Source organism: Somniosus microcephalus, unplaced genomic scaffold, assembly GCF_052327205.1.
Source record: "Somniosus microcephalus isolate GS21.2 unplaced genomic scaffold, FLI_Smic_1.0 scaffold2, whole genome shotgun sequence".
Lineage (NCBI taxonomy): Eukaryota > Metazoa > Chordata > Chondrichthyes > Squaliformes > Somniosidae > Somniosus > Somniosus microcephalus.
Window position 1 is genome coordinate 1273790 of NW_028225189.1, and position 12881 is coordinate 1286670.

The window sequence follows — 12881 nt, forward strand, 5'->3', positions numbered from 1 at the left end:
TCTCCAGTCTCTCCACATAACTGAAGTCCCTCATCCCCGGTACCATTCTAGTAAATCGCCCCATAACCTTCTCTGCTCCAAGGAGAACAACCCCAGCTTCTCCTGTCTCTCCACATAACTGAAGTCCCTCATCCCCGGTACCATTCTAGTAAATCTCCCCTTAACCTTCTCTGCTCCAAGGAGAACAACCCCAGCTTCTCCAGTCTCTCCACATAACTGAAGTCCCTCATCCCTGGTACCATTCCAGTAAATCTCCCCTTAACCTTCTCTGCTCCAAGGAGAACAACCCCAGCTTCTCCAGTCTCTCCACATAACTGAAGTCCCTCATCCCTGGTACCATTCTAGTAAATCTCCCCTTAACCTTCTCTGCTCCAAGGAGAACAATCCCAGCTTCTCCTGTCTCTCCACATAACTGAAGTCCCTCATCCCCGGTACCATTCTGGTCAATCTCCCCTTAACCTTCTCTGCTCCAAGGAGAACAATCCCAGCTTCTCCTGTCTCTCCACATAACTGAAGTCCCTCATCCCTGGTACCATTCCAGTAAATCTCCTCTGCACCCTCTCCAAGGCCTTGACATCCTTCCTAAAGTGTGGTGCCCTGAATTGAACACAATACTCCAGCTGAGGCCTAACCAGTGTTTTATAAAGGCTTAGCATAACCTGCTTGCTTTTGTACTCTATTCCTCTATTAATAAAGTCAAGGATCCTGTATGCTTTTTAACAGCCTTCTCAACTTGTCCTGCCACCTTCTAAGATTTGTGTGCATACACCCCGAGGCCTCTCTGTTCCTGCACCCTCTTTAAAACTGGACCATTTAGTTTTATTGCCTCTCCTCATTCTTCCTACCAAAATGTATCACTTCACACTCCTGTGTTAAATTTCATCTCACGTTTCTGCCCATTTCACCAGTCTGTCTGTGTCCTCCTGAAGTCTGTTACTATCCTCACTGTTTACGACATTTCCAAGTTTCATGTCCTCTGCAAACTTTGAAATTGAGCCCTGTACACCCAAGTCCCGGTCATTAATATGGATCAAAAAGAGCAGTGGTCCTAATTGCGAGCCCTGGGGATCCCCACTGAATCCCTCCCTCCAGTCTGAAACACAGCCGTTCCCCACTACTCTCTGCCTTCTGTCCCTGAGCCCATTCTAGATCCATGCTGTCACTGTCCCTTTAATCCCATGGACTAAGGCCAACAAGTCTATTATGTGGGACTTTGTCAAACGCCTTTTGAGAGTCCATATACACAACATCAACCGCTCTACCCTCAACCCTCTCCGTTACTTCATCAAAGAACTCCATCAAGTTAGTCAGACACGATTTGCCTTTAACAAACTGACTTTCAGTTACTAGCCCAGACTTTTCCAAGGGCCAATGAATTTTGTCCCGGATTATTGTCTCTAAAAGTTTCCCCACCACCGACGTTAGGCTGACTGGTCTGTAGTTGCCGGGTTTATCCCTCTCCCCTATTTTAAACAGGGCTGTAACATTTGCAATCCTCCAGTCCTCTGGCACCACCCCCATGTCCAAGGAGGATTGGAAGATTGTGGCCGGAGCCTCCGCAATTTTCACCCCTACTTCCCCCAGTAACCGAGGACAAATCCCATCCGGACCGGGCGACTTTTCTACTTTGAGGACTGCCAACCTTTGAAGTCCCTCCTCTTTATCTATTTGTATCCTATCCAGTATCGCTCCGGCCTCCTCCTTTACTGCTACATTGGCAGCATCCTCTTCTCCAGTGAAGACAGATGCAAAGTTCTCATTTAGTCCCTCAGCCCAGCCCTCTGCCTCCACAAGACAATCTCCCTTTAGGTCCCCAATCAGCCCCGCCCTTTCTTTGACTGCCCTTTTACTAGTTAAGTGTTTATAAAATACTTTTGGGTTCCCTTTTATGTTAGTTGCTAATCTGTTCTCATACTCTCTCTTTGCCCCTCTTATTCCATTGTTTAGATCTCCTCTGTACTTTCTATATTCAGCATGATTCCCCACTGTATTATCAACCTTACATTTGTCATAAACCTCCTCTTTCTCACTTTAACCTCTATCTTTAGTCATCCAGGGAGCTCTAGCTTTGGATGCCCTTCCTTTCCCCCCCATAGGAATGTGTCTGCTCTGTACCCGAACCAGCTCCTCTTTGAAGGCCTCCCATTGGTCATTTACTGTTTTGCTTCCCAATTTTTGACTCCAATCCACCTGGGTCAGATCCCTTTTCCTCTCACTGCAGTTAGCCCTCCTCCAGTTAAATATTTTTTATGCTTGATTGTTCTTTGTCCTTATCTATAACTATTCTAAACCTGATGATATTATGATCACTGATCCCCCAAATACTCTCCCACTGAAACACGCTCCACGCGCCCCACTTCATTCCCCAGAACTAGATCCAGCTCTGCTTCCTTCCTCCTTGGGCTGGAAACACACTGATCCAGAAAGTTCTCTTGTACACATTTCAGGGATTCCTCCCCAATTTGCCCTTTACACTGTTATTATCCCAGTCTATATTCGGATAATTGAAGTCCCCCATTATCACTACTCTGTAGTTCTTGCATCTTTCTGTAATTTGCCTGCAAATCTGCTCCTCTATCTCCTCCCCACTATTTGGTGGCCTGTAGTAAACACCCAGCAGTGTAATCGCTCCTCTATTGTTCCTGAATTCAAACCAATCTTTGCTCCCTCGACTACATCACCCTCTCCAGCGCTGTAATAGTTTAGTTCATCAATACTGCCACCCCCTTCTCTTTTTCGTTCCCTATCTTTCCTGATTACCTTTTAGCCAGGAATATTAACATCCCAATCCTCCCCTTCTTTGAGTCTGGTCTCTGTTATTGCCCCTATATCAGAGTCCCCTGTGGCACCTTGTGCCTGCAGCTCACCAACCTTATTTACCAGGCTATGTGCATTTACACACATGCACTCCAAACCCATCTTAGTCTGCCTCGCTTTTGCCCCGTCTGATTCCTCCTATTTCTGAACTTTTCTTTACTCTGGTGCTATTTCTCTCTCATATTATTATATCTATGACAGCTAGTTCTGGTCCCCCCCGACAAGTGGAAACATTTTCTCCACGTCTACCCTGTCAAACCCTTTCATAATCTTGATGACCTCTATCTGGTCACCCCTCAGCCTTCTCTTTTCCAGAGAAATGAACCCCCAACCTGTTCAGCCTTTCCTGATCGGTATATCCTCCCAGTTCTGGTGTCATCTTTGTGAATCTTTTTTGCACGTACCACTGATGTGAGGCTAACTGGCCCAGGGGTCCTTGTTTTCTCTCGCCCTCCTTTCTTGAACGGCGGGGTTACATTTGACACCTTCCAATCCCCAGGGACCATTCTACAATCTAGGGAATTCTGGAAGATCATAACCAAGACTCGAGGAGTTATTGGTAAACTCCTGGAGTCTGTAATATGGGATAAAGTTAATTACAAACTCGCAGAACAAGGAGAATCGCGGTCCCTTTAACCAGCACAAATCCCTGTGTGGAGGAGAGGGGGAGATACAGTCTGTCCCAGGAACTGTCGCACAACAGAATGAGAGACCCTGTCCCTTTGATTCATGAATTTTAAAAGTCTGTATTGCAATCTGAGCCCGTGTGTTGTGAGCCAAAGAGCCTTGTGTCCAATGAGGGGAATAAAGGCCCACAGCCTCCCCTGGCCCCGGGCCCTGAAGAAGGGACTGGAGAAACTCGCTGCCCTGCGGATCAGACAATCAGCCGGCGCAAGTCCCGCCCCTCAGGCTCCCCGATTGGTTGGAGGACCCGCCACAGGCTCGCTCCTCCAGCCCCGCCCCACTCGCTCCCTATTGGTCGGAAGCTCCCATCAATCAGGCCCTGGGCCACGTGTCACTGGAGCGCGCTCCGCCAAACTGAAGAAGCTCTGCTCGGGGCCCGGATCCGTGGACTCTCAGGTTTGGATTCCCGTTTATTCTCTCCCCTCCTCTGATCTCAATCGGATCTGGGGGAAAACTCACTTTCCCTCACTGATTGCGGCTCTTCACCAACACCGACTTTACAAAGAAAGCCCCGCGCGGCAGCCTGGAGCTCGGGCCCAGCGCGCAGGCGCGGGGGAGGATGATTGACAGGGGCCCAGGGTGTGTGCTGAGCATGCGCGGTGCGGGCCGGGCACCTGTGGAGCAGGAGAGGGCGGGCCATGGGGCGCATGCACAGGGTCAGACACAACCGGAGCTGATGAGAGACACAAGAACATAAGGCGTAGGAGCAGGAGTAGGTCATTTGGCCCCTCGAGCCTGCTCCGCCATTCAATAAGATCATGGCTGACCTGATCTTGGCCTCAACTCCACTTCCCTGCCCGCTCCCCATAACCCTTGACTCCATTATTGTTCAAAAATCTGTCTATCTCCACCTTAAACACACTCAACGACCCAACCTCCACAGCTCTCTGGGGAAGAGAATTCCAAAGGTCAGAGGCTGGGTATTCTGTGGCAAGTGTCTCACCTCCTGACTCCCCAAAGCCTTTCCACCATTTACAAGGCACAAGTCAGGAGTGTGATAGAATACTCTCCACTTGCCTGGATGAGTGCAGCTCCAACAACACTCAAGAAGCTCGACACCATCCAGGACAAAGCAGCCCGCTTGATTGGCACCCCAGCCACCACCTTAAATATTCACTCCCTCCACCACCAGCGCACTGTGGCTGCAGTGTGTACCATCTACAAGATGCACTGCAGCAACTCGCCAATACTTCTTCGGCAGCACCTCCCAAACCCACGACCTCTACCACTTAGAAGGATGAAGGCAGCAGGTGCATGGGAACACCACCACCTGTAAGTTCCTCTCCAAGTCACACACCATCCTGACTTGGAAATATATCGCCGATCCTTCATCGTCACTGGATCAAAATCCTGGAACTTCCTCCCGAACAGCACTGTGGGAGACCTACACCACAAGACTGCAGCAGTTCAAGAAGGCGGCTCACCACCATCTGCTCAAGGGCAATTAGGGATGGGCAATATATGCTGGCCTTGCCAGTGATGCCCACACCCCATAAATGTAGAGGGAGCTGTATTCTGTATCTCATCCCTGCTGTACCTGTCCTGGGAGTGTCTAATGGGACAGTGCGGGGGGAGTCTTAATCTGTATCTTACCCATGCTAATCATCCACTTAATTTTCTAAATAGAATAATAAACAATAACATATTAATCTCATCTTCTAACCCTTTCTAAAATTGTGCTAGTTGCCCATGCGCTGTGTGTATCCGAGCATTACTCCAATGGACGCCGCGCGGCTCATCCCGGTGTCTGAAATTACAAGAATCAACTTTCATTGATTTTCTCCTCCTCCTCCTATTGCTTGCTCTAAATGTATCTTTGCACACCTCAGGCAGCAGAGACAATGGCGATAGTTGTTACCCAGAACGCACCGCGAGGTAGAATAGGCCCTATCAATGCTGCAGGGGCCTGGTGTGCAGGCGCAGGGTGGGGGTGGGGCGGGTCCCGCACGTGCGCAGTTAGTGCCGCCAATCGGGTGATGGCAGCGGAAGGCGGAGAGAAGATTCCGGAGCGGGGAGGCGGAGGGGTGCAGGGGTGCAATGGAACCGGCGGGGAGGCTTTATAAACACCCGGTGTAGGCCTCAAGCCCCCGAATAAGAACCTACGGGTCCCCCATTTGCCCCGAGCGGGGCGGCGGCTGCGGGGCTTTCTCCCAGTGACAGGCCCGGCTCAACGGCCGCCATCTGCTTGATACATTAAAAAATATATAAACAACTAGGGTTTAATTAGGAGTGTGGGCTAAGTTACAGTAAAGATCTAAAGCATATAACTAAATTTAATAAATTAAACAAGGTTATTACCTAGATTAAAAACTATTAATAGACAATTGGATATTTCAAAACTTGAAAACCTAATTAGTTAAATAAAATACAATAGAGATGGCCGGGCTGGTGATGTGTTGCAGCTGTAGCATGTGGGAGCTGGTGGACCCCAGTGTGATCCACAGCAACCACATAGAGTCATAGAGGCACAGGAGGCCATTCGGCCCATCGAGTCCATGCCAGCTCTCTGTAGAGCAATCCAGTCAGACACATTCCCCCGCTCTATCCCCGTAGCCCTGCAAGTTTATTTCCCTCAAGTGCCGATCTAGTCTCATCCCAGTTTGGAATGAAAATAAAACAAAAAAGGTGACTCAACTGTGGCTAACAAGGGAAATTAGGGATAGCATAAGATCCAAGGAGAGGACATATAAATTGGCCAGAAAAAGCAGTAAACCTGAGGATTGGGAGCAGTTTAGGATTCAACAAAGGAGGACAAAAGGATTAATTAAGAAGGGGAAAATAGAATATGAGAGTAAGCTTGCAGGGAACATAAAATCTGACTGTAAAAGCTTTTATAGATATGTGAAGAGAGAAAGATTGGTGAAGTCAAGCGTAGGTCCCTTGCAGTCAGAATCAGGGGAATTTATAATGGGGAACAAAGAAATGGCAGACCAATTAAATACATACTTTGGTTCTGTCTTCACAAAGGAGGACACAAATAACCTCCCAGAGATGTCGGGGAGCAAGGGGTCTGATGAAAGGGAGGAACTGAAAGAAATTAGTATTTCTAGGGAAATGGTGTTAGGGAAATTGATGGGATTGAAGGCCGATCAATCCCCAGGGCCTGATAATCTACATCCTAGGGAACTTAAGGAAGTGGCCCTAGAAATAGTAGATGCATTGCTGGTCATCTTCCAACATTCGATGGAATCTGGAACAGTTCCCATGGATTGGAGAGTAGCTAATGTTACCCCACTATTCAGAAAAGGTGGTGGGGAGAAAATGGGGAATTACAGACCGGTAAGCCTGACATCGATAGTGGGGAACATGCTAGAGTCCATTATAAAAGATGTAATAGCAGAGCACTTGGAAAACAGTGACAGGATCAGACAAAGTCAACATGGATTTACAAAAGGTAAATCATGCTTGACTAATCTACTGGAATTTTTTGAGGATGTAACTGGTAAAATAGATAACGACGAACCAGTGGATGTGGTGTATTTGGAGTTTCAGAGGGCTTTCGATAAGGTCCCGCATAAGAGATTAGCGTGTAAAGTTAAGGCACATGGGATTGGGGGCAAGGTATTGACTTGGATAGAGAACTAGTTGGCAGACAGAAAGCAAAGAGTTGGAATAAACGGGTCTTTTTCCGAGTGGCAGGCAGTGACTAGTGGGGTACCGCAGGGATCGGTCCTAGGACCCTAGCTATTCACAATATATGTTAATGATCTAGACGAGGGAACTAGATGTAATATCTCCAAGTTTGCAGATGACACAAAGCTGGGTGGGCGTGTGTGCTGTGAGGAGGATGCCGAGAAACTCCAGTATGATTTGGACAGGTTGGGTGATTGGGCAGAAGCATGGCAGATGCAATATAATGTGAATAAATGCGAGGTTAGCCACTTTGCTGTCAAAAACAGGAAGGCAGATTATTATCTGAATGGCAATAGATTGGGAGAAGGGGAAGTGCAACGAGACCTGGGTGTCCTTGTGCACCAGTCGCTGAAGGTAACCAGGCAGGTGCAGCAGGCGGTTAAGAAGGCAAATGGTATGTTGGCCTTCGTAGCAAGAGGGTTTGAGTACAGGAACAAGGATGTCTTGCTGCAGTTGTACAGGGCCTTGGTGAGACCACACTGAGTATTGTGTGCAGTTTTGGTCGCCTTATCTGAGGAAGGATGTTCTTGCCATGGAGGGAGTGCAGCGAAGATTCACCAGGCTGATACCTGGCATGGCAGGAATGACGTATGAGGAGAGATTGGGGCAATTGGGCTTATATTCCCTGGATTTAAGAAGAATGAGGGGGGATCTCATTGAAACTTATAAAATTCTAACAGGACTAGACAGGCTAGATACAGGAAGGATGTTCCCGATGGCGGTGGAGTCTAGAACCAGGGGCCACAGTCTAAAGATAAGGGGTAAGCCATTTAGGACTGAGATGAGGAGGAATTTCTTCACCCAGAGAGTGGTGAACCTGTGGAATTCTTTACCACAGAAGGCAGCAGAGGCCAATTCATTAAATATATTCAAGACGGAGTTAGATATATTTCTTAAGGCTGAAGGGATCAAGGGATATGGGGTGAAAGCAGGGACCGGGTACTGAGTTTGGATGATCAGCCATGATCTCATTGAATGGCGGAGTAGGCTTGAGGGTCTGAATGGCCTACTCCTGCTCCTATCTTCTATGTTTCTATGTCTCCCCTTGAAAACATTGAGTGTCTCCGCTTCCACCGCTTCTGTCGGCAGCGAGTTCCAGGTCCTCACCAGTGGCTGCGTAAAAAAGTTTTTCCTCACATCCCCCCCTGTATCTCTTGCCCAAAACCTTAAATCTGTGTCCCCTAGTCCTTGTACCATCAACTAGTGGGAACAGCCTTTCTCCGTCTAGCCTATCCAAACCGGTCATAATCCTGTACACCTCTATCAAATCACACCTCAACCTCCTTTGCTCTAATGAAAACAAATCCAGCTTCTCCAACCTGTCCTTGTAGCTAAAATCCCCCACCACCGGAACCATTCTGGTAAATCTCCTCTGCACCCTCTCAAGGGCCTTCACATCCTTCCTAAAGTGTGGTGACCAGAAGTGTCTGCAATTCGAGGAACTTCGGCTCAGAGTTAGAGTCATAGAGTTATACAGCACAGAAAGAGGCCCTTCGGCCCATCGTGTCTGCGCCGGCCATCAAGCCCTGTCTATTCTAATCCCATTTTCCAGCACTTGGTCCGTAGCCTTGTATGTTATGGCGTTTCAATTGCTCACCTAAATGCTTCTTGAATGTTGTGAGGGTTCCTGCCTCTACCACCCTTTCAGGCAGTGAGTTCCAGATTCCAACCACCCTCTGGGTGAAAAAGTTTTTCCTCAAATCCCCTCTAAACCTCCTGCCCCTTACTTTGAACCTATGCCCCCTGGTTATTGACCCCTCTACTAAGGGGAAAAGTTCCTTTCTATCTCCCCTATCTATGCCCCTCATAATTTTGTACACCTCAATCAGGTCCCCCCTCAGCCTTCTCTGCTCTAAGGAAAACAACCCCAGCCTGCCCAGTCTCTCTTCATAGCTGAAGCACTCCAGCCCAGGTAACATCCTGGTGAATCTCCTCTGCACCCTCTCCAATGCAATCACATCCCTCCTATAGTGTGGCTACCAGAACTGCACACAGTATTCCAGCTGTGGCCTAACCAGCATTTTGTACAGCTCCATCATAACCTCCCTGCTCTTATATTCTATGCCTCGGCTATTGAAACCAAGTATCCCATATGCCTTTTTAACCACCTTATCTACCTGTCCTGCAGCCTTCAGGGATCTATGTACATGCACACAAAGGCCCCTCTGATCCTCTGTCCTTCCTAGGGTCCAACCATTCATTGTGTATTCCCTTGCCCTGTTAGTCTTCCCAAAATGCATTACCTCACACTTTTCAGGGTTAAATTCTATTTGCCACTGTTCTGCCCATCTAACCAACCCGTCTATATTGTCCTGTAGCCTGAAGCTTCCCTCCTCGCTATTTACCACTCCACCAATTTTCGTGTCATCTGCAAACTTACTGATCATACCTCCTACATTCATATCTAAATCATTAATGTACACTACAAACAGCAAAGGACCCAACAGCGATCCCTGCGGTACACCACTGGACACAGGCTTCCAGTCACAAAAACAACCTTCGACCATCATCCTCTACCTCCTGCCACGAAGCTAATGTTGGATCCAATGTTCCATAGAAACATAGACGATAGGAGCAGGAGTCGGCCATTCGGCCCCTCGAGCCTGCTCCGCCATTCAATGAGATCATGGCTGATCATCCAAATTCAGTACCCTTTCCCTGCCTTCTCCCCATATCCCTTGATCCCTTTAGCCTCAAGAAATATATCCAACTCCTTCTTGAATATATTTAATGAACTGGCCTCCAGCGCCCTCTGTGGCAGAGAATTCCACAGGTTCACCACTCTCTGGGTGAAGAAATTCCTCCTCATTTCAGTCCTAAATGGCTTACCCCTTATCCTTCTGGACTCCCCGGCCATCAGAAACATCCTTCCTGCATCTAGTCTGTCCAGACCTGACAGAATTTTATAGGTTTCGATGAGATCCCCTCTCAATCTTCTAAACTCCAGTGAGTATAAGCCCAATCGACACAATCTCTCCTCATACGTCATTCCTGCCATCCCAGGTATCAGCCTGGTGAATCTTCGCTGCACTCTACAACACTGGCATCTACCCAGCAATGTGGAAAATTGCCCAAGTATGTCCTGTCTACAAAAAGCAGGACAAATCCGACCCGGCCAATTACCGTCCCATCAGTCTACTCTCAATCATCAGCAAAGTGATGGAAGGTGTCGTCAACAGTGCTATCAAGCGGCACTTATTCAGCAATAACCTGCTAACTGACGCCCAGTTTGGGTTCCGCCAGGGCCACTTAGCTCCTGACCTCATTACAGCCTTGGTCCAACCATGGACAAAAGAGCTGAACTCAAGAGGTGAGGTGAGAGTGACTGCCTTTGACATCAAGGCAGCATTTGATCGAGTGTGGCATCAAGGAGCCCTAGCAAAACTGAAGTCAATGGGAATCAAGGGGAAAACTCTCCATTGGTTGGAATCATACCTAGCACAAAGGAAGTTGGCTGTGGTTGTTGGAGGTCATTCATCTCAATCACATGACATCACTGCAGGAGTTCCTCAGGGCAGTGTCCTAGGCTCAACCATCTTCAGCTGTTTCATCAATGACCTTCCCTCCATCATAAGGTCAGAAGTGGGGATGTTCGCTGATGATTGCACACTGTTCAGCACCATTCGAGACTCGTCAGATACTGACGCAGTCCGTGTCCATATGCAGCAAGACCTGGACAACATTCAGACTTGGGCTGACAAGTAACATTCGCACCACACAAGTGCCAGGCAATGACCATCTCCAACAAGCAAGACTCTAACCATCTCCCCTTGACATTCAATGGCATTACCATCGCTGAATCCCCCACTATCAACATCCTGGGGGTTACCATTGATCAGAAACTGAACTGGACCAGCCATATAAATACCGTGGCTACAAGAGCAGGCCAGAGGCTGGGAATTCTGCGGCGGCAGCACGGTGGCATAGTGGTTAGCACTGTTGCCTCACAGCGCCAGGGACCCGGGTTCGAATCCGGCCTCGGGCGACTGTCTGTGTGGAGTTTGCACATTCTCCCCGTGTTTGCGTGGGTTTCCTCCGGGTGCTCCGGTTTCCTCCCACAGTCCAAAGATGTGCGGGTTAGGTTGATTGGCTATGATAAAAAAAAAAAAAAAAAATTGACCCTTAGTGTTAGGGGGATTAAATACGTGGGGTTACGGGGATAGGGTGGGATATGTGTTGGTGTAGGGGTTACGGGGATCGGGTGGGATAAGTGTCAGTGCAGGCTCGATGGGCCGAAATGGCCTCTATCTGCACTGTGGGGTTTCTGTGATTCTGTGATTCTGTGAGTGTCTCACCTCCTGACTCCCCAAAGCCTTTCCACCATCTACAAGGCACAAGTCAGGAGTGTGATGGAATACTCTCCACTTGCCTGGATGAGTGCAGCTCCAACAACACTCAAGAAGCTCGACACCATTCAGGATAAAGCAGCCCGCTTGATTGGCACTCCATCCACCTTCAACATTCACTCCCTCCACCACCGGCACACTGTGGCTGCAGTGTGTACCATCTACAAGATGCACTGCAGCAACTCGCCAAAGCTCCTTCAACAGCACCTTCCAAACCCGCGACATCTACCACTTAGAAGGACAAGGGCAGCAGATGCATGGGAACATCACCACCTACAAGTTCCCCTCCAAGCCACACACCATCCTGACTTGGACCTGTATTGTCGTTCCTTCACTGTCGCTGGGCCAAAATCCTGGAACTCCCTTCCTAACAGCATTGTGGGTGTACCTACACCATATGGACTGCAGCGGTTCAAGAAGGCGGCTCACCACCATCTTCTCAAGGGCAATTAGGGATGGGCACTAAATGCAGGCCTAGCCAGCGACGCCCACATCCCATCAATGAATTAAAAAAAAAAATTGCCCTGGATCCCATGGGTTCTTACCTTCTTGACCAATCTCCCATGTGGGACTTTGTCAATAGCCTTACTGAAGTCCATGTAGACTACATCAACTGCACTACCCTCATCCACACACCTAGTCACCCCCTCAAAAAATTCAATCAAATTGGATAGACAGCATCTCTCCCTGACAAAGCTATGCTGACTATCCTTGATTAATCCTTGCCTCTCTAAGTGGAGACTAATTCTGTCCCTCAGAATTTTTTCCAATAATTTCCCGACCACTGATGTTAGGCTCACTGGCCTGTAATTCCCTGGTTTATCCCTACTGCCCTTGTTGAATAATGGTACTACATTAGCTGTCCTCCAGTCCTCCGGCACCTCCCCTGTGGCCAGAGAGGTTCTGAAAATTTGTGTCAGAGCCCCTGCAATCTCCTCCCTTGCCTCACACAGCAGCCTGGGATACATCTCATCTGGGCCTGGGGCTTTATCCACTTTTAAGCCCGCTAAAACTGCTCGTACCTCCTCCCTCTCGACAATAATTTGTTCAAGTGTATCACAATCCCCCTGCCTGATTTTTATGCCTACATTGTCCTTCTCCATAGTGAACACAGATGCAAAATATTCATTTGAAGCCCCACCTATATCTTTTGGCTCTACACACAGATTGCCACTTTGGTCCCTAATGGGCCCTGTTCTTTCCCTGGTTATCCTCTTGCCCTTAATATACTTATAAAACACCTTGGGATTTTTCTTTATTTTGCCCACCGGTGTTATTTCATGCCCCCTCTTTGCTCTCCTAATTTATTTTTTAAGTACCCCCCAGCACTTTCTATACTCCTCTAGGGCTTCCACTGTTTTTAGTCCTTTGTATCTGCCAAAAGCCTCCCTTTTTTTCCTA